At 42.8% G+C, this 24,073-nt stretch overlaps 1 protein-coding gene across 10 annotated transcripts in view; it reads right to left on the reverse strand.

Moving 5' to 3' along the window:
* The window catches only part of Plekhm3 (pleckstrin homology domain containing M3), a 175,320-nt gene that overhangs the window by 39,320 nt on the left and 111,927 nt on the right, over positions 1 to 24,073 (reverse strand). Inside the window, exon 8 of one of the 10 annotated variants that reach the window (XM_063237371.1) lies at positions 1 to 24,073. This exon is cut by the window's right edge and continues 5,183 nt beyond it. The exons of the other annotated variants lie outside the window; for them this stretch is intronic. The gene's annotated coding sequence lies outside the window, so the exon portion shown is untranslated. 10 annotated transcript variants of the gene reach the window in all.

The raw sequence follows: 24,073 nt of genomic DNA on the forward strand, positions 1-24,073 counted from the left end.
TTTTCTTGCTTTTTTTTTTTTTTTTGTCTTTTTCCTTTTTATCGGTACCGGGGATTGAACTCACGACTGCCTGCTTGGAAGGTAACTGGCAAGATCTATCAAATTTCAAAGCATTCTCTTGACCTACGGTAGCACTGTACTTTATTTATTTATTTATTTTTTGTATTTTTCTTTTTTATCGATACCGGGATCGAACTCACGACTGTCTGCTTGCAAGGGAGGCCCTTATGCCGCTGAGCTAAATCCCCAGCCCAGCACTGTACTTTAATGAGTTTATACTGAAGACATTGCTCCTCAAGTGCACCGGGAAACGTGGAGGGTGTCACAGCAGCACAGACCCTAATGGAGGAAAACTGTTTCGGTTTAAAACTGAATTAAGGTTAAATCACCTCAACTTAGGTAACTCAAATGACGGTAGGGAGAAAGTAACTACACTATGTAGCCAATACAAAGAATGAAATAAACGCTGTGCCCTGAATGTGCACCTGCCTCCAGTGTCCACAGATGGCCAGATGACCCGCAAACTGCAAAGCAGAGGCAAGACATTGAAAGGTTGTAACTTAATCCTGTTTAGCAAAACTTTACCACTGTAAACATGGAGGATTATCTGAAGACACAGACCTGCTCAGTTAACAAAAGCTTCCTTAGGAAGTAGGGAACAGAAGAGACTTTAAAAATGTAATTCTGGGCCTGGGGTGTAATGGCCTAGCATATGTGAGGTCTTGGGTTAGGTCCTCAGCACTGTAAGGTAAGTACATAAGATTCTGTATTCTTTGATTTTTAAATAATTATGAAACATTTCTTTTATAATGTGTTCAAACTATAAAAAAAAAGCATGGCTTTAGAAACATAATTTGCATATTGCATATACGTAGACATTATTAAAATACAGAAAATCTTCATGTTTGGTTTTTATAACTCATATATATATATATATTATATATATATATATATTTTTTTTTTCTTTCTTTTTTTTTTAAGGCAAGGTCTTGCTATGTCGTCCAGGCTGGCCTCAAGCTCAGGGCAATCCCCCTGCCTCAGCCTCCTGCATACTGGGATTACAGGCATGCGCCATCATGCCCAACTTTCACTTATTTTTTTTTTCTTTTTCTATTTTCTATTTTTTATCAGTACCAGGGATCGAACTCACAACTGCGTGCTTGCAAGGCAGGCGCTTATGCCACTGAGCTAAATCCTCAGCCCCCACTTTCACTTATTCTTTAAAACATGTTTATTTTCACAGAATTTCCTATCAGCGAACCTGCTGTCACGGCATTAGATTTGAGGCATATATCCATGGAGGCGTGCTGTCCAAGCAGAATGCTCTCCTACTTAGGAGTTGTTCAGGCTTGGAAGGTAACACTGCCTAATCAGTTAGGATGATTTATAAGACATGCAGTGTCAACATCCGTATCTAATACCCGGCAATTTAAGTTTGGTTTCTGTTTACATAATTATCACTAAAATCTGGACATTTATCTTTTTAAATACCAGCCCAGGAGTTAGTATGCAATCGGCTAGGAGGCACAGTGTTTGCTAAGAATTCACCTGAATGTTTTAAATGCCCTCTCCCAGCTGAGATGTGTTTTCTGGGCCAGGGCTTTCTCCTTCCTCACTGGCGTTTGATGACTGCCTTCCCTGGAGCACATGCTCCAGCTTGAGCACCCGGTTGCTCTGCTAACGTGTATCAGTTTTAGATTGTGTTTTGGGTTTTTTTTGAATGAACAGTTAAAGCAGGAGAAAGAGGATTGACACCAGATTTTAAAATTCATTCTCCACCTATTCAGAGGTGCTAAAAATTCTGTACTACCCTGGGTACTACATCAAAGTATGTTACCCAATTCAAATGTTTCACCACTTAGTTTGATGTCAGTGCACTCACTGACCTGTCCTAGATGTGCCCTAAAGAAAGAAACGAAAACTTTGGATTTACAGCAGGTGGATATTCAAAGAAAAAGCATTTCAATATCATGTTGAGAAGTCTGGAAAATCTAAATGGAGAAAAGCACTAAGAATGCAAGCCAGTGCAGAGCCGACCTTCTGGAGGGCTGAGGGCAGATGTCTGCAGTCTGGTAGCACTCACTGTCTCGTATACCCCAAGAACCTGGAGTCCCGCTACTCCAGCACCTGTGTGCACCAGGCCAGGAGAAATGGGAGAAGGCTTAGATTCCTTTGCTTCATTAGTAGTTATGACGAAGAGGAAATACTGACCAGAGCAGAACCTAGTATGAGTTGTAGAAGTTTCGGTTTTCCTTGGCTTCCTTGTCTTCCATGAGTGTAAGTAACTGAAGAATGATTTTACTTAGTCCTTCATAATCTTATTTTCTGTAGTGAAAACAGTGTAGCTAATTGGAACTCCAAGCAGTTGTGGACTAGCTTAGGTAAAGTAGAAGAGGTTCATTTATTTCCTTTTTAAAATTACATCTTTAAAACCTTAAGTTTAATATATTTAAGGAAAAGGACACAGACTTTGTTTGCTGCTGCCGCCTTTTGTTTTCAGCGCTGGGGACTGAATCTAGGATCTCACAGCTGCCAGGCAAATGCTCCGCCTCTGAGCTACAGTCCCTCCCAACACCCAAATCTTCAGCGTCTGGCTCAATGAATTGTAAAACGTGCACTCTTGGCCTCAGTTCCAAGTACTCCAACTTACTCTTTATGCCATCAGCATAGGGATCTCAGTAAAATTCAGGTTTGACCAAATAATAAAAACAACAATAATGAAATTGGCAATAATCACCACCATCGCTCAGCAATGATTAACCGCTTAACATGTGCTGGTCACCATACTAAGCTTTTAACTGGGATCCAGTTTAAGATACGCAAAGCACTTCCAACACTGGCAGACACATAGTGAGCATTAAATAATAATAACTATTAGTACTGATCTTTACAAGAGCCCTAAAAGTCCAGTGTTTTTATCATTCCCAGTTTTACAGGAGCTGAAGCTCAGGTTTAGCACGTTACGCCCATCTCCAAGGTCATTCAGCTTGCAAGTGGAGAGTGGGCAGCTAGACTCCTAGAGCCCAAGCCCTAGTCACCATGCTGTCGTACCATGCGCATCGAGCTGGAATTTCTTCCATGAAGAACCCCTCAAGTCTCTTGTGCCCCTCCAGGAGGAGATGCTAAACACAGCTTATTTTTCCACACTAGATTCCAGTCTTCTGTTTGCATGTTGCCTGCTTGCGCCTGAAAAGGTTAGGTTACAACAGCTACCGTTCAGTGCTGCTATCATATGTGAGTTTTGGTGCTTTTTGCACTTATTCCCAATTCTCACTGTAACTTAACTATTATACTAGTTTTACAAATAAGTAAACTCGATATGGACAGGTTAGGAGTTTTTGGTCAGAGTCAAGATGCATTCAAACCGGAATTTGGATTCGGGCCTGTCCCATCTCAGAGCTTGGTTCTCCCCCTTTAAAGCGGTTCTTCTCAAGTCATATCTTACACAACTGGCTCAAATGCTGTCTCATTTCCAAGGTGTACTGGCCCCTAATTAGTCCCTTCTTGCTCCATGGTCATCTGTAGTTCTAAACAGATCGCTTGCTAAGGAGAAACAGCTCTTGTCCCATTTCTATTTTAGGCCTTCCAAGTGTATTCAACCTTTGCATTCAAAAAGCTAAAACTGAGTATTTCTGAAACATTCCTGCTGCTGGCTGTGGATCCAAACATTTAAATTGCAGCTTTGTCCCAACAAAATGGCAAGTCTTCAACCAGAAGGGGTTACGGTCTGAGGGAAGGAGCAGAGGGTGCATGGAGAAGCGGCTGCGAGTCGCACGCCACAGGCGAACTAGGACTTTGAGGGGACGTGAGTCACTCCTGGAAGATGAGCCCTGGGAGGAGCCAGAGTGATACTAAGGTACAAGCTTTGAATTGATAGTGAGAAGTGTTTTATCACTGAGATGACCAGTATTCTTGATCATGGATGGTAAAAAGTACAGCAACACTGGAGTATCCGTGTGTGTTTAGCTCCTTTTGTACATTAACACTAATGTGCAGCCCCAGAGGCAATGGCTGCCCTGCAGCTGCTTCCTGATAAGCACTAGCAGCGTTTGGTTGTGATCATTCAATCTTATTTAAGTTAATTCTCTACCTTATGAACTTAACAAAAATTTAAATTACATCTGTGTTTCTTTCAAGTCCCAAATTACGAATTCTTTCTGTTTAAGTAAAAGCAAAAAGTCCACTTGGTACGCACAATAATTAAAATAGTTTAAAAAGTGAACTGGGTTGATAAAGTGATTCTGAAATTGATCTGGAAGAGTAAAACTGTTAGACACAAATAAGATAATTGTTTAAAACAAGAATATAAGGATGTAGGGTTGAGGGTATAGCTCAGTGGCATGGCGCCTGCCTAATAAGTGTGAGGTCCTGAGTTTGATTCTTGATTCCAAAATAAGTTAACAACCCCCTCCCAAATATAAGGATGTGTTTATGCCACCAAATGTCAAAATATAAAATTCAGCTAAGTGATACCGGCACTGAAATTGCTACTAAGGAATATAAATGACTGCTCAGAAACACATGCGCTTAGAATCCAGGGAATGTAGTCTGATCACCCAAAGTCAGCACAGGAGGCACCCTTGTGTGTGCGTGGCATTGGGAACTGACCCCGCAGTGCGCTATCACTGAGCTATATACACAGTCCTTTGCATGAGTCTTGCTAAGGTGCTCAGGTGGAGCTGGAATTTGGGATCTTGCTGCCTCTGCCTCCCTCGGTGCTGAGGTTACAGGTGTGTACCACTGGACTCCAGTGGGAAAACACTCAAAAAAATGGAACTTGAATGCATGATTTGCCCATGGGGGAGGGAATTGACACACATCACTTTGTACCAAAAAGATAAATTTCACAAATTCATTAAGTTGTTGAATTACAGAATAATTTTTAGTGCTTGGGATCAAACCCAGGGTCTTAGGTATGCTGGACTCTACCATTGAGCTGTACCCCAAGACCCTAAAATGAACTATTAAAACAACCAAGAAAATGCAGACAATTATATGTGAGGACAGAGAAGGGCTTTATATGCTTTCAAGCCACAGAAGAAATTACACAGTGGAGAAATGGACAGATCTGAATTCATGAAGTTGAAAACTTGTGTTTACTAAAAAAACACCATGTAGAAAATTAAAGGGAAAACAACAAAACTAGGGATAGTATCACACATAAGGTGCTGACAGCTTTAATATATAAGTAACTAAAAAACAGACTGTCATGGGGCTGAGGATTTAGCTCAGTGGCATAAGTACCTGCCTGACAAGCTTGAGGTCATTTCAATCCCTGGTACCAAAAAAGAAAAACAAAATCCCACACTGTCCAAATTGGGCATAGGATGTGATAAATTCATTAAAAGTAGGTGTAGTTATAAATGCAGTAAAAAAAATTTAGTCTCACAAATAATAAAAAAGGCATGCAAAGTCAAACAGTAAGTAGTCTCAATCCCTTTTGCCTCTAAAATTATCAAATGTTTGTGTGGTGTTTTTAATGACAACAGTTCACGTTCTAGCTTTTAATGACAACAGTTCATGGTCTAGTTATCTGAAGGGAAAATATACTGCTAGTGAGTACAAAAATACCCAGGGCTTTTTAAAAAGAAGCCCAAATGCATCTGACTACAGTAGTTCCTCTTTTAAATTCACCTTAAGTTAGAATAAAAAAAATGATCTTGTACAAGAACATAATTAGAGCATGTCATTAATAATAAAGAATTGGGAAGCCCTAAATGTCCTGCAAAAAGGAAACCAACTATGGCAATGGGCTCTCCCACAAGTGCTCACAATAGCTGAGGACCTGACCCGGGCTGCCAAGGCTGGCGTCGGAGCCCACCATGCAGCCTGGAGGATTATTTTCTTGTTAGCAACTGTCCATGCTTTCCCAAGTTTGCTGAAATCAGTGTGCTTTTACAACCAGGAAAAAACAAAATGAGAAGAAACAACTTTTTATAAAATGAAGTGGGGGGGCTGGGGATTTAGCTCAGCAGCATAAGCGCCTGCCTTGCAAGCAGGCAGTCGTGAGTTTGATCCTGGTACCAATAAAAACAAAAAAGACTAAACAAAACAAAACAAAACGAAAAAAACCGAAGTGGGGTCCAGAGGCCCTCTGAAATTCTGCGCTCTGTCCCGCCATGGTCAGTGCTATGAGGGCAGCACCAGCCCTAAGTCCTCTTTCTGCTCCCTGGGTCCCTTTCTTCAAGTTCCCTCCCCTTGCCCCTGTTCTCTCCAGTGTGAAGAGGACGCTCTGCGTAAGGCAGCACTGTCCTGGGGCCAGTGTGGCCTCCTTGTTTTCTTCCCTCAGGTCCTCCTCCGCTGTCTTCCTGCTCACCGTTAGGCCTGCGAGTGTGTCCCGGAGTAACACTGACTCCAAGGCCTGGTTCTGCGAAACAGTGCAAGGCATCTTTGGGTTAAATGCAGACTCAGTCATTCACAGTTCTATGGCTGAACTGCATTTTTCAGTGGTTATCCTTTAGACTCAAACCCCTTTACAAAGAAATTTAAGGAGAGCAAAACACAGGAAACACTGCCAAGTGCCAATAACATATTTTAGTCGTTTGGGGAGTGGGCAGCTTTAGAAACCACAAATTCCTACTTATGCAAGGGCTACTTGAGCCTTTCTTTTATTGCTTAGTGACAGGAACCTGGCTCTTAGACCATGGTCAGAGTTGCTCTCTCTTGTTTTCTTTTTCCTCGCTCTCTGAAACATTATAAAAGGCATGGGTTATCACAATGGGAGTTGGGTAATCCTACAGCTCTAGTCAAATAATAAAAATTATTTTCCATGCACAGAGTGCTTCATTCAGACTAAAAGGCAGATACTGACTGTCTGGCTCTGAAGTTCAGATATATTCAAATGTGGCAAGGCTTCCCACCTGTGGCTCTACCTCAGCAGGCAAGGCTTGGTACCCTGTGCTCTGCTGGGTGTTCAGTCTCCTTTCTCCAGGGAGGTAAGGTGCCAGTCACCAAGACAGGCATAACACAAAATGCAAAGAATTCCAGAGAGCTCTTTTTCGTCTTTAGATCTATTTTGATGATAAGGACTAGGAACCAAACCATCAGAATTCACTGATCTTCCTCCTCCTCCTCCTCCTCCCCCTCCTCTTCTTCCTTTTTCTCTTTTTCCCTCCTCTTCCTTCTTCCTCTCCCTTCCTCTTCTTTCTCTTCTTCCTCTTCCTACTCTTTCCTCCTCCTCCTCCTTCTTTTCAGATGCACTAATTTATCACCAAAGAAACAAGGTGCCAGTGAGCTCAGGTCTTCACATCAATTCATTAAGCTATTGGAAAATGTGAACTAGTCCCTGTAGGGCACAAGTAGATGGCAGTGAAAGAATTTTAAAACTTCTTGACACACAACCCACTGAGCACTTGGGCAGTGAGCACGTGGACAATGTGCAGAGCAGCTGTAATCCAGGGCAGCAGCCCTGGAATGCGGTCGCTGACATCCGCCTGAGTTACCGTCAGCTAACATGGGGCAAGTGACTGATTTCATTCCATACAGGTTATAATGAAGTGATCTGGCAAAAGTACTACCAAAAATCTACAGAAATAAGAACTATAGAAAAAGTGGGAAGAGATCTTCAACAGAATACTAGCATACTGAATCCAGCAACATAGAGAAACAAGTAAACACTAAGACCAATTGGAATGTATCCCAGTAATGCAAAGTTAGTTTAACATTGGAAGACCAAACAATGTAATACACCATGTGAATAACAAAGGATAAAAATCAAGTAATACGGGGCTGGGTATTTTGCTCAGTGGCATAAGCGCCTGCCTTGCAAGTGTGTGGTTGTGAGTTCAATCCCTGGTACCGATAAAAAAAGAAAAAGACAAAAAAGAAAAAAATCAAGTAATACTTTCAACAGATACAGAAAAAGCATGTAACAAATCTACCACATTTCTTTGATAAAAACACTCAATAAACTAGAAACAGAAGGAAACATCTTCAGTCTGTTAGAAGGCATTTATGAAAAAGCAACAGTTAATATCATACTTAATGGCTGAATGGACAAATGTTTTCCTTCTTACCACATCTATTCAACATTGTACTAGAAGTCTGAGCCAGGGCAATCAGGCAAGAAAAAGAAATGACAAACTCCAGATTGGAAAGGAAAGAGGGGAAGCTACCTCATCTCAGATGACAAAACTGCATGTAAAGAAAAGTTGGTAAGAGTTTGCTGACAAGTAACAACAACAACAAAAAGACCAAATATATTAAAGCGTGAAATATTCTCTTCATTGTATGTCTGCGTGTACTTTAGTTTCTTTCCCCCTTACTACTAAACACATTGTGTACTACTTAAATGTACATGATATTAGGCGATGTTAATCAATAGAATGACAAATTACTAGCCCACTTGGGTGCTAATTTGGCTCAGTCTGGCCTGCCTCCTGTGGTGCTCTGGGTCCTTTCTAATCCCAAGAGGACAGATGACATGAGTTGATTGATAGGCCTGCCTGGGTCCTCTTGGCCTGGACAACTAAAGACTCCAGATGGACTGGGAGCCTGGACTCAGAACCGAACAAACCTGTCAATCACATGTGCCGCTGAAGCTGAGGTTTCCCTGTAGATGAGAATGAGAACCTGCCCTTCTCTCCATGAAGACCCTTTAAGGCACAAGGAAAGCCCTGTAAAGGCCACGGCCACTCAGAGTCAGTAGAACAAAAGCTCTGCACCTGCCAGTCACACCTTGTAAGTGCACAGTGTGGCACAGGGCTTTGAGAGAGTCTTGTGGGAGCTCTCTGGCTAGTTCCCTTCTGTCGCTTGGGGTTAATGTTTGGCCTTGACCCTGCCAAATCTTCTCTGGCTCAGACTACCAGATGAGCTGCTTTAAAACTTGCTGGATGTGGCTGGGGATTTAGCTTTGTGGCATAAGCATCTGCCTTGTAAGTGCCCAGTTGTGAGTTCAATCCCCCTGAGATCAGTCCCAGGCTAGGGATTTAGCTCAGTGGCATAAGTGCCTGCCTTGCAAGCTCACGGCTGTGAGTTCAATGCCCGGTACCAATAAAAACAAACAAAAAACTTGCTGGACTGTCTGCCAACCCCTGTTGAGATTTCTACCCACACTGTTTTTCAGTAGATTAGTATTTCTGCTTTGATATTAGATTTTTTTCTCCATTTTGACTTTAGTGCATGGTGATAGACATGGTCTACTTTTAGTTTTCAGCATATGGAGAACAAGTTTTTCCAGCACCACTTATTAAAGAGGCTGTCTTTCTTTCAGTGAATGTGTTTGGCCCCTTTGTCAAGATAAGATGGCTGAGTGTGTTTGTAATTGTGTCTGTATCTTCTAATCTGTTCCACTGATCCTCAGATCTGTTTTTTTTGTCAGTACTATGCTGATTTTATTACAGTAGCTTTGTACTTTAATTTCAAGCTAGGGATTGTGATGCTTCTGCAGGATTGCCCTTGCTATTCTAAGTCTCTTCCAGTTCCAGATGAATTTTAGGAATGTTTTCTCTACATCTGTGAGGTATGCTAATGGTATTTTGATTGGGATTGTTTGAAAGATAACAATACACAATATAATAACCACTGTTAATTTCCCATCATCTTGTTTTGAAATTGTCTTGTTTTTATTGTTTTTTCTCTTTAAAAAAAAGTTAAATAAAATCTTGCTGGAGTCTTTAAATTTGCTGCTTGTTTGTACTTCAACTCTGCTGTCAACCCTTCCAACTTTAGCCTCCTTGACAAGGACATTTTGGGCCTCACGCTCTTCCTTTTAAAATTCTATCATGGCCAGGGATATAGCTCAGCAGCACAAGTGCCAGCCTGGCATATGCAAGGTCCTGAGTTCAATTCCCAGTACAAAAAGAAGAAAGAAAAAGAAAAATCTATCAGTGTCTGCAAATGGACTTTTTCTAGACCAACTCTGAAATTCCATATGAAATCATGTGTTCATCAAGGGAAGAAATTTAAAAGGAGAAAGAGGAAGAAAAACCAACTTTTCAAATTTTCTTCTGTGTTCTGAGTTCCAGAAAAAACAGCAGCAATGTTAGAAATAAAACCAAAGAATGACTGCTTATTTCTATTTTTTCTTAAGTATTTCTTAGCTGTTCTCTGAACTTTCTATTTTGAAAGAAAATATGAAATAAAGTATCATGGGCACCCCGTATCTGTGGGGCTCATCTCCATGGATTCAACCAACTATGGATTAGAAATATTTGGATAGACCAACTGCTTTTTTTCTTGATATAAACTATGGTACAGCAACCACTTTACATAGCATTTGTACTGGATTAGGTATTATTAAGTGATCTACAAATGATTTCAAGCAAGCCATGTGTAAGCTATGTGAACATACAATGTCTTTTTACACAAAGGACTTGAGCATTCAGACTTTGGCAGGGGGTGGGGCAGAATCCTAAGTATGCTGAGGGACAGACAACTCTGTAATTACACCAACAGACTGACTGTTCATAGTAATTAGCTGAATCAGATACCTCATATTTTAAAAATTACTTTATTAATAATTAGTGTTATAGACATAAGGAAACTGCTTCTCTTCTTCTGCTCCTTCTCCTCTTCCTCCTCCTCCTTCTTTTTTTTTTTCTTGGTACCAGGAATCGAACTCACAACCTCATGCTTGTCAGGCAAGTGCTCTGCTGCTGAGATATATTCTTAGCTAGCATACGAAAATTTCACAAGCAGGAGTTCTTTAATAATTTCTCTGTGGAAAGTGCTTAGGTATTGCAAATATACTTTTAAAAAGGTGCCTGAATACACTGTAGAAAGAAAGGTTGTGTGAGTCCCTGTCACCTTCCTGAAATGCTCACGAATGCTAGGCCCCTAGGAGGAACTGCCCTGTAATTGACTTAGCTGTGGCGTGCAAATCTCTTGTGTTCTGGCTCAGTACAATTTATTTTTTAAGCTTCCAATTTTTAGTTTTGCCAACCCAGGATACTAAAACTCAAAGCAAAATCTGTCATCTACCTGAGGCTGGGGATTTAGCTCAGCGGCATAAGCACCTGCCTTGCAAGCAGGCGGTCGTGAGTTCGATCCCCGGTACTGATTTAAAAAAAAAAAAGGACAAAAAAATCTATCATCTATCTCACTATCATTTCACAAAATGGAAGAGGATTTTAAAACCAATGGAGGCAGAAATGGAACGATTTCAGAAAAAAGATATGGTTTAGGCCAGATATCCGTATGTGGAGCAGTGAAAGCTGCAACACAGATGAGCCCCACACCGACACAAGGAAGTCGATAATCTCTATGATAAAAGCACAGGAGAGTTCAGCAAGGACAGAAGTCATTTATGAATTAAAGCCACTAAAAGTCATTAAAAGCCAAAGCTATTGCTTCAAAGTTCCAAATGGAAAAATCACGACAGCGATTCCCAAACTTCGATCATGTGAGAATACCTTCACAATACTGTCAGAGCCGCATTCCACCTGCATGATTAACACTCTGTATAAACTGAATCATCTGTGTACTTAAGTTGTTAAAATATGAAGCCATATATGAACACCATAAATAAAAAAACCAGTATCCTGGGCCACAAAATCAAGCTAACACAAATGCTGGCAAGGCCTGCACCTTTCTTTCTGACTTCAACTCTGTGGTTGAAAAGGAGATTACTGGTAGCAGGTGGCAAGGGTTCAAGTCATACCAGCATCAGAATGAAATTTTCTGTTTGGTTTAACCTGAATAGGGAGATGAAGGCAGTAATTTTCTTATTATGTAATTCCATGTAATTTTAAGCCATGCTACTGTATTGCCTAAAATTATTATCTGTATCCACTGTTTGAATGTCCACTTTATATGCTTTAATTTTGTAACTTGAACAACTAGTTCTAAGATGACAATATGTATTATATTAACTAGTGATTTCCTACTGTTTATTTTTTCTACAATTCTGTATAACTTGTACCCTTTTTTTCTGTTTTTTCTCCTTAAGTAAAATTTAAAAAAATATAAAAAAAATTATTATCTGTATCAATTAACACTGTTTTGGTAGACATTCCACAGAATCAGGAGCGTCCTGGCATAGTAATCAGGAGCACCGTCCAAAACAAGTTGCCTAAGTTCAGATTCCAACCTTCCCATGTTCTCGCTGGTGACCTTAAGGCTTTCATCTGTGATAGGGAAGAATAATAATGTACACTCTACATTATGGATTGTTCATGGGGAGCAAGTGGATGGATATATGCAATGGTCTTGGAACAGTAATCAGCACATCTGAAGAGTAAAACATGTTAGTTACTATTCTTATTTATCTCGCACTTTGGGAAACACCCCCTGAAGACACTGGTGTAGGCCTACATTAGGCAATGTCAGGAATGTGGTAATATAGCGACATACTTCTGGAAAGAACTGATAGCTAGAGAATATGAATGATAATTATCTTACTAAATTAAAGTTAAATGAATAACTTGTTCCATGTGCATCTATGGCAATTTATTGTTCACTTTGTGTAAGTTTCCTTCCATGCCTTCTTTCCCCAGCCAACCACAAACCTGAATGGTATGTTTTTGCCTTTTGATGGAGTAAACAACACGTTCGATACAAAAATGTCACAGCGCAAAGAAGCTTTCAGGCTTTTAACTGTAAGTCAGCCATAAATCAGCCATGCAGGTAAACAGGGCTGCCTAAGTGTATCAGCTTTTTAAATATAAATCAGTGTCTCAGCCGTTTGCAGTAAATAAGAGAATTAATATAGAATTTAATCCTCAGAGGAGCACAAGTTATACTTTAATTCGTAGTTTGAAATATAGTAAGGGAGGGCTTATCAATAAATCAGCAAATAAAATGCTAACATCAAAAAGGGGTGGTTCGAGGGGGATCCTAAGATGGATTAGCTGGTCCTGAACAAGAAAGACGCATATTAATGTATCCTAAGCTGTTGCCTTTCATGTGTCCCATTCCTTTTGTCCCTGAACTATATTTAGTACAGAGAGAACAACAGCGCTGCCAGGACGGCCAAGTAGAAAGAGAGGGCATTAATTTAGGAGGACGTGGTCAAGGTTAGGGCAAGGAGATAGTGGGCAAGTACATATTTGGCTTATTAAAGTACAAGATAAGGCCACCCTGGGAATTCATAGCAATTCCTAGACCTTGTCTATTTTCGGCCTGTCTGTGGTATCATTCAGAAGGGTCTGGACTAGACAAACGCCTGTCTTTCTCAGTGTCCTCCATCTCTATGGCATGATCTTGGAAACCTCTTTATCTCCTCCCTTTTCTCCTTACTCAAGTTTGTCTCTCCCTCCAGTGCTGTGAACTGAGCCGCTCACGTCAGCCCTCCTTCGGCTGTCTGTCGCAGCACACCAGCCGGAGCTGGCGCTCTCCGGACAGCCTTCTTTTTCCTGGCCAGGCGGCCTCTCTGAGGAAGTGGTCATCATCTCTGCTTCCTCTCGGGCAGGTTCCTCAACTCCCCTACTAAATCATGCAAACATTAACCATTCTTCTGTTATAAATCTCGTCTCTTCTACCTCTCTTCTTCCTTTCTTGTTTTCAGGGTATTTTTAAAAATCATCTGTAATATTTTTGGGATTTGAGACGGGGTTTTTGCTATGCAGTCAGGCCTTGAATTCACTATGTAGCCCAGGCTGGCCTCCAACTTGTCATGATACTCCTGCCTCAGCCTTCCTCCTGGGACTACTTGCATGTGCCACCATGCCCGGTTCAGGAAATTAAAAAAAAAAACAAAACACCCTTTTACTCATATTTTGTCTAAACACACCAAAATGTTCCAGACTGTGAAGTAAATTACATTCTAGTCCTCTTAATTTATATGCCACAGTTTTTCATTTTACTTTGCATTGTTCCCTTGGACCTATTTCTTTCAGAAGACTTATCTTAAAGCCTTTAGGACACCAAAAACAGCAGAATAAGCTCAAATGCAACACGTGCACTCCTTTCCCTGTTCACTCCTGTGCTTGAACATGGTTTGGAGACAAGCAAAGAAAAGACCTTGGATTAGAGCCCCCAAACTTAACTCTTAGCACTGACTCTAGCTTTCGGTAACTTGTACATTTTACCCCTACCTGGCCTCGATGTTCTGGGTTAAATTAGCTTTTTCAGATCTGTCCAATTACTTTACTGTGATGTGAATAAGTAATATATGAAATTAAAAAAATGTTCTAAAACTCCCAGTTTGCTACCGAAATCAGGAGACAAATCTCCACATCCCTTCAGCAGGAGCTTGTAGAATGCCGGGCACTGCTCCAGATGCTGGCGATGTGGGCGAGCAGTTCACAAGGCCCTGCTATCACACAGCCATGACTTCCTACGTAAAGGCCAAGGAAATTTATCAGTCAACACTGGTCAAGGAAATCAGAGTAAAACCACTCTACTGAGGAGGGGACCAGTTCATTGGTTGAACCAGCACACATATTTTAAGAGTGGGCAGGAGGTTTACACACATACCACCCTAACCCAACCCAAAAGATAATGGGAATCATCTGTTCTGCTCTCATGTGCAAACCTATAATTTATGGAAAGATGGGAAAAAGAGAGTCCCTTAGGAGACCTGGCCAAGTTCTGTGGTAAAAATTCAACTGCACTCAAAGCTCAGACTGGGAGAGGTGGGAGTGGGAAGGAACAAGAAGCCACAGGAAAAATAACATGTCTCAAGGCAGGCAGTTCTCTCTCTCCACCGTTCCCAAAGCCACGCTTGGGCCAGCTGCCCTTACCCCCTCCTCCTAACACTTCGTCACCTTTCCCCATTCACAGGTTACTGCTTTTTCTTTAGTTTCACTGTCTTTTTAAAGGATGGCAAACTGCCTATATACTTGTAATTCTTATCACAAGGTGATATCAGGAGTATGAATTATAGGGTGTCCTAGGAAACAGCTAATTGTGATTAAGAATGTGCATTAATAAAATAAAAGTTAACTAAGAATTTTCAAATATTGGAAAGGAAATCATTTCCTTAAATACATGACTATGTATGTGTTTACATGTATATTTTTGCACTTACGTATAAACTTTTTACTAAAGAATAAGAGTCCAGTCAACAGAAAAAGTTACATTATTTAAATTTACAATATTAGTAGTGATATCACCCACCAAACTTGAACTTTGAATTTGAGCTAGATAGTGTGGTGATTCCAGTCTCTTTTTGCTTCTTCTACTAGCCCAGTCACTCAGCTTTATGATACTGCTTTTAAGGATATGAACGGCAAAGCAAAACGACTATAGCATTACTTTCATTGTATTACTTTAAATGCCGGCGTTGATGATATCTCCTGGGTCATCTGAAAAAGTATTTTTATTACACTTATTTTCTCACATATGTCAGGATTTATTTTGCTAGTTCATCAGTCATTTGAAACATTAGTATCCAAGTCAGAGACAAAGAAATTGAGGTCACCTAAACTAGAAAAGATTGAGAGTAGTGACAGAAGTAGGATGTGAAATACATGTCACGCTGTTCACCTACAGAATCCCCTGGAGGTATTTCAGACAGTGAAGGCGTTCTTGCTACTCATGGATAGTTGGAGTTGCTGGTCAGAAAAAAGAACACGGGAAAGAAACAACCTGTGGTCAGAGGGAGCATGAGAAAGCCTTATACAGCTTTACCAGCCAGTAAGCTTTGCTCACACTGCAGTAGGGTTTCTCTAGCAGCACTCAGAGCCCTCATGCCATGAGAAGCCATCTCCAAGGCGCTTTACATATTTCTACCTCACTGACTCACAGTCCTGTGGGATAGGTTTGTTAACTGGTTTTATCTTACAGAGAAGGAAACTGAGGCAAAACAGATTTAAGGAACGTGCTCAGAGAAACCCAGTAGGTATGGGTATAGACATGTGTTGGCCACTGTCCGTTTCAGATTCGATGCCTTCAGCTCTTATGCTAAGCTGCCTCTCAGAAACCACGCTGAAGTAACCCCGCCCTGTAGTTCTCTGAAGTTACCTGAAAGCCAACTGTCTGCTTTAAGACCATGTGGTCCTAAAGAGAAAAAGAGAAATGTCACTGGCACCGGGACGCTGCTGGCACCCACCTGCACACCCCTGCCATGACCGTGAGGGCTCCTCGTCCTGACTTATGGGCACCTTCTGTGCTCTCTGGAGGGTGAGCCCGACAGATAAGATAAAGACTTGAGTTCAAGGTTGAATCTTTCTCCTCAGAAATTACTTTCAAAAGTTCGTGTGAGCAGACCCGAAACCTCGCTCAGGTGACATTTTATTTTATTCGCTTAGGCGCAGCAGAGTCTTGGTAAGAGCCCAGCTCCTGACTGGGACCCAAGGACCTTGGCAGGTGTGGCTCTGCAGCCCCGGTTAAGGGGCGAGGCTGCCTGTCCTCCTGTGTGCCTCTCTCTGCTCGCAGCTCACGGGGCTCCTTCAGCACACGCCGGCCCACAAACTGTGCCCTGTCTCACACCTCACAGAGTACAGGACCTCACAGTGCACAGTACCGAGCACAGAACGGATCCTCAAGAGTGCTAAAATGAGGTCCACAAGTCAGGCAGTGACAGTACTTTCCTGGGGTGCTCGTAACTGTTTGCTGTGAAAAGGGATGCTGCTCTTTCTTTTTTCTTTCTTTTTAAATTGTGGTAAATATATGCAACACAAAACTTACAATGATTACCACTTCTGTGTGTATAGCAATCATTTCTGGTTGGTTAGGCTGCACTCACTCCTCTAAACACTTCAGCTTCTCTACTGCTAACCAGTTCCTGAGCAACACAGCTGCAGTTTGGACAAAACGCTGGTTTTGCTCACTGGCAAGGCTGGCGCACCAGTGGCTCAGAGGCCTTGCAACTCTCTCCTGGATGGAGATGACTTCAGCCTTGTGGCACCCTGGCCGCTCCACCTGCCGTGGATTCGGAAGCTGCCTCTGAGGTCTGAAGTTCTCCTACCTCCCTCGTCTTAGGCAGCTGAATCAACTTCTCTCCCCACCCCATCATTACCCCGTTCAGCCCAGCCCGCCACCAGCCACCATCGGTGAGGTAGGGACTCATCATTGTAAGTGTGCTGAAGAAAATCCAGAAGCAAGAAACTAGAATAACTTGCTCCTGCTAACAAAACAAACCAGAAACACAGTAGGGGCCAGGACCTCACAGTCACTGAGTTCCAAATCCTTCCTTATCCCAAGGAGACAGACTGCCTGCCTCTCTATTCTAAGCTTAGGCAATGTGGCTTAAGCAAACTCACAGAAGGAATTCAAACCTCAAGATCCACTTTCAGCCCCCACCCCAGCCCATCCCGGTGTCCCTTCCTTCTCCTTCCATCTTCCTAGGCTGTGCAGAGCCATTGCCTATCTTGCTCTGCCAGCATTTGAATGGCCTCTTGAGCTGATTCCAACCAGCAGGGTGCGGGTGGGAGGTGTTGTTTCTATGTTAAATTAAACTCAGATTTGCTTAATATCCTAGCCAACTTATGCCACAACTATTTTGGCCCTTTCTGCCACCCCAAAGCCTTTTATGGCCAAAACGTACCACTGTGCTGCTGTTTAACTCTGTTTGCCAGCAGGCCTCTGGGTCAAAGCCAAGTAACACCCTTCCTTCTTTGGGTTTTGGGGTAGCAGGGGAGGGCTGCTAATTCCTTTTGTGACCACTGAATAAGAGCTGAGTGGTCAACAATTTGGTAAATTATATACACACCTAAAATGCCAGCTGCATCAGAAATACTGCTACCCTTTCAGAAGGAAACCTTTACACCAATGGCAATCCTAGAGAAGCTGGGTTTTCTAACCACATTTGGTGGGAAAGACGCTAGCAGAACTTAAAACATGCAGGCTCCTGAGCAGCCAAGAATCATTTCTGATACACATGTATACCCATGGCTTCAACTGATGGAAGGGAAGAGGACTGAAATTAGTCACAGACATGACTGTATGGAGCGGGCATGGGCAGAAGTCTGCCATAGTTGCGCTCAAGGCAAATTTTTAAAAATCAAAACAAAAAGCAAGTTTGTAGCATCATAAATCTACATGTAATTGGCTCGCTGTCCCCTATGGGAAATATATTCTGTGTATTACCCACTCCTTCATTGTAAAATGCTGCTGGCCACAGGTCATGGACATGGACAGAATGAAAGTATTTTTATATGAAGGCACTAGTTAAAATTGGCCTGGAAGTAACTGCAGAGTTCCAGCCTACTTGGGGGAACCTGGGTGTGACACAGTATGTGCGTGGAGTCTCTGGGTTGCCTACTGTGTGCTGTTGGCACTCTGGGCCAGTGAAGGGCACAGGTGCCTGCTGCTCTTCCACTGTCTGCCCCTTCATTCCCTTCTTTCACCCAGAGAAAGGGAGCATGGAGCTTCAGCTCTGCGGGCCACTTTGCTCTGCTGCCAGGGGACTCTCTGTAGTGGTTTACCCCTAGAAAGGGGGAATGTTCATGCTGAAAGAAGCCAACGCAGTGGCTTAGAGTGAGTGTCTGTTTGTCCAAAGGGAATTCTTCAGCTCCTGGGCAACCATGTAGCTGACAGCATTTGTTCTTCTTTATGGTTTGGTAAGCCTGAACCATTTTATATAAAACTGAAAAAAAAGAAAACCTAAATGAGGATATGTGACACAGCAGGACAGCTTGGGTCTGAACGCTGGTCTTCCTGCATTAGCCAGATGGTGGCCAAGTTCATCTCACTGGTAAACATGGGTAATGCTAGTACTGTGTTGGAAGACTATTGTGAAGATTAAATGAGATAATCCATGTAAGAGCTAGAACAGTGCTACCGTCAGCACTCAGTAACAAAAGCAAATAACATTTCTTGGCTATATAATAAAGAGGAGCTATTATTAATCTAATTTTTAAGTACAACCTTCTCACTTTACAAAGGTTGCAGCACCAGAAATATTATGTGACTGGGAAAGGACAAACCTTTGGTGCCATCTGGGACAGGGGGGCTTTGACCTGCCCCTCTTCCCCTCCCAGTGCTAAGTGCTATGAAGGGAGAGTGCAGGCACTTGCTTGCAGGGCAACTGCGCCTTAAGGGTTAAGGGATGGAGTGGGCAGGCTGAAAACCCTGGCTTTTCTCACTCCTTTCTCCACTCTGCCCCAGATGGATCCTTGTCCCCAGCAGGCAGTAAGCAGAGAAAGGAGAAATTCAGATCAGTAGTTTTATTACCTGCAATTGCCTCGCCTACTTTCTCTCCACACCCTTGACCTCTGCTCCAGCCAGGAATCTTTTCAGTCCCCTTCCTCTGATCTTTATTCCTCAGCTCTAAAACCTTCTCTGAGGATACGCCGTGCTCTTAATGTCTCCTGAGCTCACCTCTTGCACGACTAGCCTATAAAATGCTCTCTGCTGTGAGCTTCCGCGTACACATGGTAAACAGCAACCTGACTGGTGTTGCTTGTTTCATTACAAAATCTACTAGATGCCATGTTATCTTCCACACACTTTTTTGTATTGGCCAACTTTTATGCACTATGTCCTTACATAGCATACAATGCCATTGGATAGTAACTGCCATTGGATAGTAAGGTATTAAGATGATAATGTTGTCAAAGAATAAGAATCAGTACAATCAAGCTGTTACTAAAAGATGTTTTAGTCAGCAGCCGACCACAAATATGATGGTGGTCCCAAAAGATCATATCACCCAGCGATGTACTTAGCCATTGAAGTTTGCAAAGCATACTCCATGATGTATGCACAGTGACAAAACAGTCTAACGGTGCACTTCTCAAACACCCACTGGTAAGCAATATGGAACTATAAAGCATATACAGTATGAACAGTGCACAATACTTGATGACTGTAAATGACTGCATTGCCTGTTTATGTATTTACTATACTTATTTTTTAAAAAAGTGCAGCACTTGAGAAGCTGAGGCAGGAGGACTGCTGCAAGTTCAAGGGAAGCCTGGACTATGTAGTGAGTTCAAGGCTTGCCTGAACTATGCAATGAGACCCTGCCAAAACAAAACAAGAACAAACACCCAATAATAATTTTTAAAAAAAGGTTTACAATGTGGTGGGTTATGTTGAAAGTTGCCTCACTGAGTCTTTTGACTGTACCAAGAGGCTCTGTCATCTGACAGACTTGTACGTTTTAGGTGTGTGCACAAACAATCCATGAGGTTCTCAAAATAGGGCAACTGCCACACCATGCACTTCTCAGAAAACATTCCCATAGTGAAGTGACAGCAGGATTACATATTTAACTAGTTTTTTCAAACAGTCCTTCAGACTATATCTGTGAAAATGCTTAAAAGTGCTGCTGAAAGAAAAATGTGAAACCATTGGCCATTGGCAAATAGAAAGCTTGTTCCTGTCTGTAGAACCGAGGTGCTGCGCTCAGTGCTGGAGACCCGACTCACTCCAGTGCCAGCCACACCTGGCTGCTTCGTGCACACTGGCTGGAATCCCCAGAAAGGAGATGCATGCCGAGGGACCTCTACCTTTCAGTTGCTTCTCAGCAATCATAAAATCACAGAACTGGGGCTAGGAGCTAGGAAGAGTTATAAGATTGCTTAATTCAACCTTCTCATTTTATAAATGAGGAAACTTGCTATCCAAATGTATGCCTGTGGACCATTTCTTGAGAACAGATAATCCTGCAAAGCCAAAGCCAGAGAGAGAAAGAGAGAAAAGGTCCAAAGGGGATGTACTGTATGAATCTGTCACACACAAATGCCATGTATCTTTAACGGGGGTTAACAGGGTCAAAATAATCCCTACAAAAGTTAAATTTTAAAAACTCCTTTAAAAAAAGAAAGAAACCCAGCTTTTACAAAGTGCTAAGAAATGACAGGGATGAGGTATTTCCAGAGCTAAGCTATGTTTCCATGTCTCATTAAGACTTAATGGACACATGGATTCAGGGAGATGCCTGGAATTTAAACACGATTCAATGTGAGTTAATTCGAAGAGCAAAGGCCCTTCAGTCCAGCTCCTTGCACCTCAGCGTCAGAGGAAGCTAGAAAGCCAATTACATTCACAGCAGGGCCTCTCCCCTACTGCAAGGGAAGAATGTGCTGCACATTCTGTGTGTGCTTTACAAGCTGGTAAAACTGTAATTGCAGGTGGGGAGAAACAGGGCTTCTTTTCATTCCTGCCAGTGTTTCAGTCTGGTAAGCTGCTTCTAGAGGTGCAGAAGCAATACAGACTTGGTGGTTTTCCTTAGGCAAAAAAATGTGAACTCTACGATTCCATAAAACTTGTAATTTTGTTAAAATTCAGAACTGTGCCCAGTTCACCAAATGCATTCTCCAGAGAAACAGGTGTGGAAGGCAGTTATCTTTTTCAGCAAGGCAAAACCCACCTGTGGATGCAACCTCCAGAGGCCTCTTGGCAAAAGCACAGGGAGGGGGAGAGCTGGGTGCAGCATGTGCCTCGCTCTGGTGAGCCAAGGGCTGTCTGAGTGCGAGTTCAGGACCAGGCAGAAAGCAGGAAGGTGCCTGTGCAGGGCTGTGTAGCTTCCCTACAGACATGCTACTCCAGGTGGTGATGGCAAAATGGGCTACAAAAGGCCCCTGCAGCCTAGATTTCCTTGCAGAATCTGATGAGCAAAATCGGGATATAGCCTACATGATTTCCAAGGCGACAGCTGCAATCTAGTGCACACAGATGTGGTATCTTGGTGATGCTGAAGGAAGCTCCACATCTCCCAGCAACATGAATGCTGATACTTGTACACTAGTAAAGCCTGGTCTTCTCACCCCTGTGAGTCAGGCTTAGCTCTAAGCGCTGCCCATACTGATTCTGTTGGGGCAGGAACTGTTTCACTTCAGAGGTGAAACGCTTGAGGCTGATGAGAAGTGACTTGCTCAAGGCACTTGGTGCACCTGCAGCATGCTGGCATCGAGCATGGGCAGGTAACCTCTGATTCTTCTGGGAAAGCATGGCAGTGGCCAGGCTGTCTGTGATGCCCAGCATCAGGTATCATCACCTCTCCAGAGACCTTTGCTCCAGGCAGAAACTCCATCATCCCGTGTTGGCTCCACACTGGTGAGATGGCCTCCTAAAACCTCCCGACAGCATCTTAATTTTGATTTCTATTTAATTTTCCACCTCACAAAGCAATGCCAGGTGGTAAGGAGGCTGCTGATGCCTTTCGAATATGATTTATTAACCAACAGCTTGAGGAACTGTGCAGCTTCCTTTCTGCCACCTGACCTCTGTCTACAGCCTTCCTAATGTTTGCATTGCTGCCCTGACCTTGCAGGGTGACCTGGAATAGCTTGCCCACTTCCTTGTGTGTATCCACTTTCAGAGCCAGCTGTCAGCCTGTGCAAGTCTGTCAATTAGTATCTCAAGAGTCTGGGATGGGGCCTGCAGCCTATTGAGGAGCACAAGCTCATACTAACCTCCAAATTCTTTCTCGTAATTGAGCATTCATTAGCTTGACAGAACAAAAGCAGGCATTCTCTATTATAAAGCAGAGGTCAAAACTGGTGGCTGTGTTTTGTTTGGCCTGCCGAGTGTTTAAATATTGAGAAATTTCACATAAAAATACGGATTTCCGGCTTCTCTTAGAAAATGGGCAGTGCTGATGACTCTAGGGCTGCTAAATAACGGCTGCCCTCTTCTGAGAGATGCCCTGATTCATGGTCACACTCTGAGGTCTCATCCCAGGTATACTCTGGGCACCAATGCCACTCCTGTGGCCTCCGCAGGAATCCCAGGTGACACAGCTCTGTTAAGAGCCACACTTCTCTTCTTTAAAATGTGGAAAAGATTGCTAGTCTGCCCCTCTACAGCAGACCCAGAGGAGATTGAGTTCTGAGTCAGTTTTCTACCCTGGCCCTGCCACAGTAAGTGCCTGACACATAATGGATGTCTGTTGCTTTCCTCTTATATGGATGCATACACGAAGGACTAGCTTAAAAGAAGACTGTACATATCTGAGTGAGAAACCAGTGTGCCTGCCACAGGAGTCCAGGCTTAAGAAAGCCCTGGCAGTCTTGTGAGTGACCAGCTGCTGCTTCCTAGGCATTTTATTTGTTGTGTTATAAAGCTCTTCCTGGATGCCACAACCAATTCCTAACCCGGTCCAGGAACAAATGTGTGGATGGCTCACTAGAACTCGACCAAGAATTAAAAACCAGACAGCAATAGGAAAAGCTGCCCCACCAGCATGCCTGTTCCTCCTCAGAGTCAGGGGAGCACAGACCGAAGTGCAGGCCTCTGTTCAGGGCCTTGTTATTCTTCGGGTCCCCTAAGACCTACTACAAACATGGGATGGTTGGCAAGAGGCTCTGAGGAGTCCAACCCCAGGGGACACTGCTAGGCACTAGAAGTACTCTGCTAGTACTCTAGAAGTTACTACCGCACAGCAGAGCACCACAGTTTGGTCACGATCAGAAAGCATCCCAGGACCTTTTCTGAAAATGAACTCTCAGTTTCAGGACTAGTATGTGCTTAATATATATTTGCTGAAGGAATTAATTATTTTGGAGAAAACCCCCAGCCAGGAGGAGTTTCATGACGTACACTTTGGTTTACGCTTCATGTATACGTTCATTGCCTGAAAGTTTTGTTGAGATAATTTATCTAAATAATCCTGAAACATACAGACAGAACGTCCTTTAGAAATAGCAAAGTTAATGAAAAAATATCTCCTGCTTGTCTCCATGAGAGAAATACCACAGATCAGATCCGTAAGGGGTTTGAGGGCACCAAACCCTGACAGTCCTCCCCGATTCCTGTCTGCCTGGCTTTCATCTACAGGGCCTACATCTTAACTTATAATCATAGCCTGCAGGAAGCCTTTCCTGACAGCCAAATTACTGGATGTTCCGGTTACTATTGCTGCAAAACAAATTATCCCAAATCTAGTGGTGTAAAACAATCATTTATTATGCTCACAGATTCTGTAGGTCAGGAGTTCAGGTAGGACATGGTGGAGAGAGCTTGTCTCCACTCCATCTGTAGCCTTGACCAGGAAATCCTGCAGGCTGGGAGTTGGTCCTTTAAAGGGGCTTTCATTCACGTGTCCAGAGGTGGGTTTCAGCTGGCAGCTCTGGCTCAGCCGAGTTGTCAGTTACAGGGCCTACATGTGTGTGGCCTGGCTGTGCAGTTCTGAATGGCCTCGTCTAGGCTTCCAGGAGTGTCACCAGAGCATAAGGTGAAGCTTTATCTCCTTTTAGGACTTGGCCTTGGGAATCATATTATCAACACTTTTATGGTCATGGGCCCACTCAAAATCTGGGAAAAGGAACAAAGACTCTACCTTTCAATGGGAAAAGTGTCAAAG

The sequence above is a fragment of the Cavia porcellus genome, unplaced genomic scaffold (genome assembly GCF_034190915.1).
Source record: "Cavia porcellus strain 051 isolate PalLab524CR breed Dunkin Hartley unplaced genomic scaffold, mCavPor4.1 scaffold_26, whole genome shotgun sequence".
NCBI lineage: Eukaryota > Metazoa > Chordata > Mammalia > Rodentia > Caviidae > Cavia > Cavia porcellus.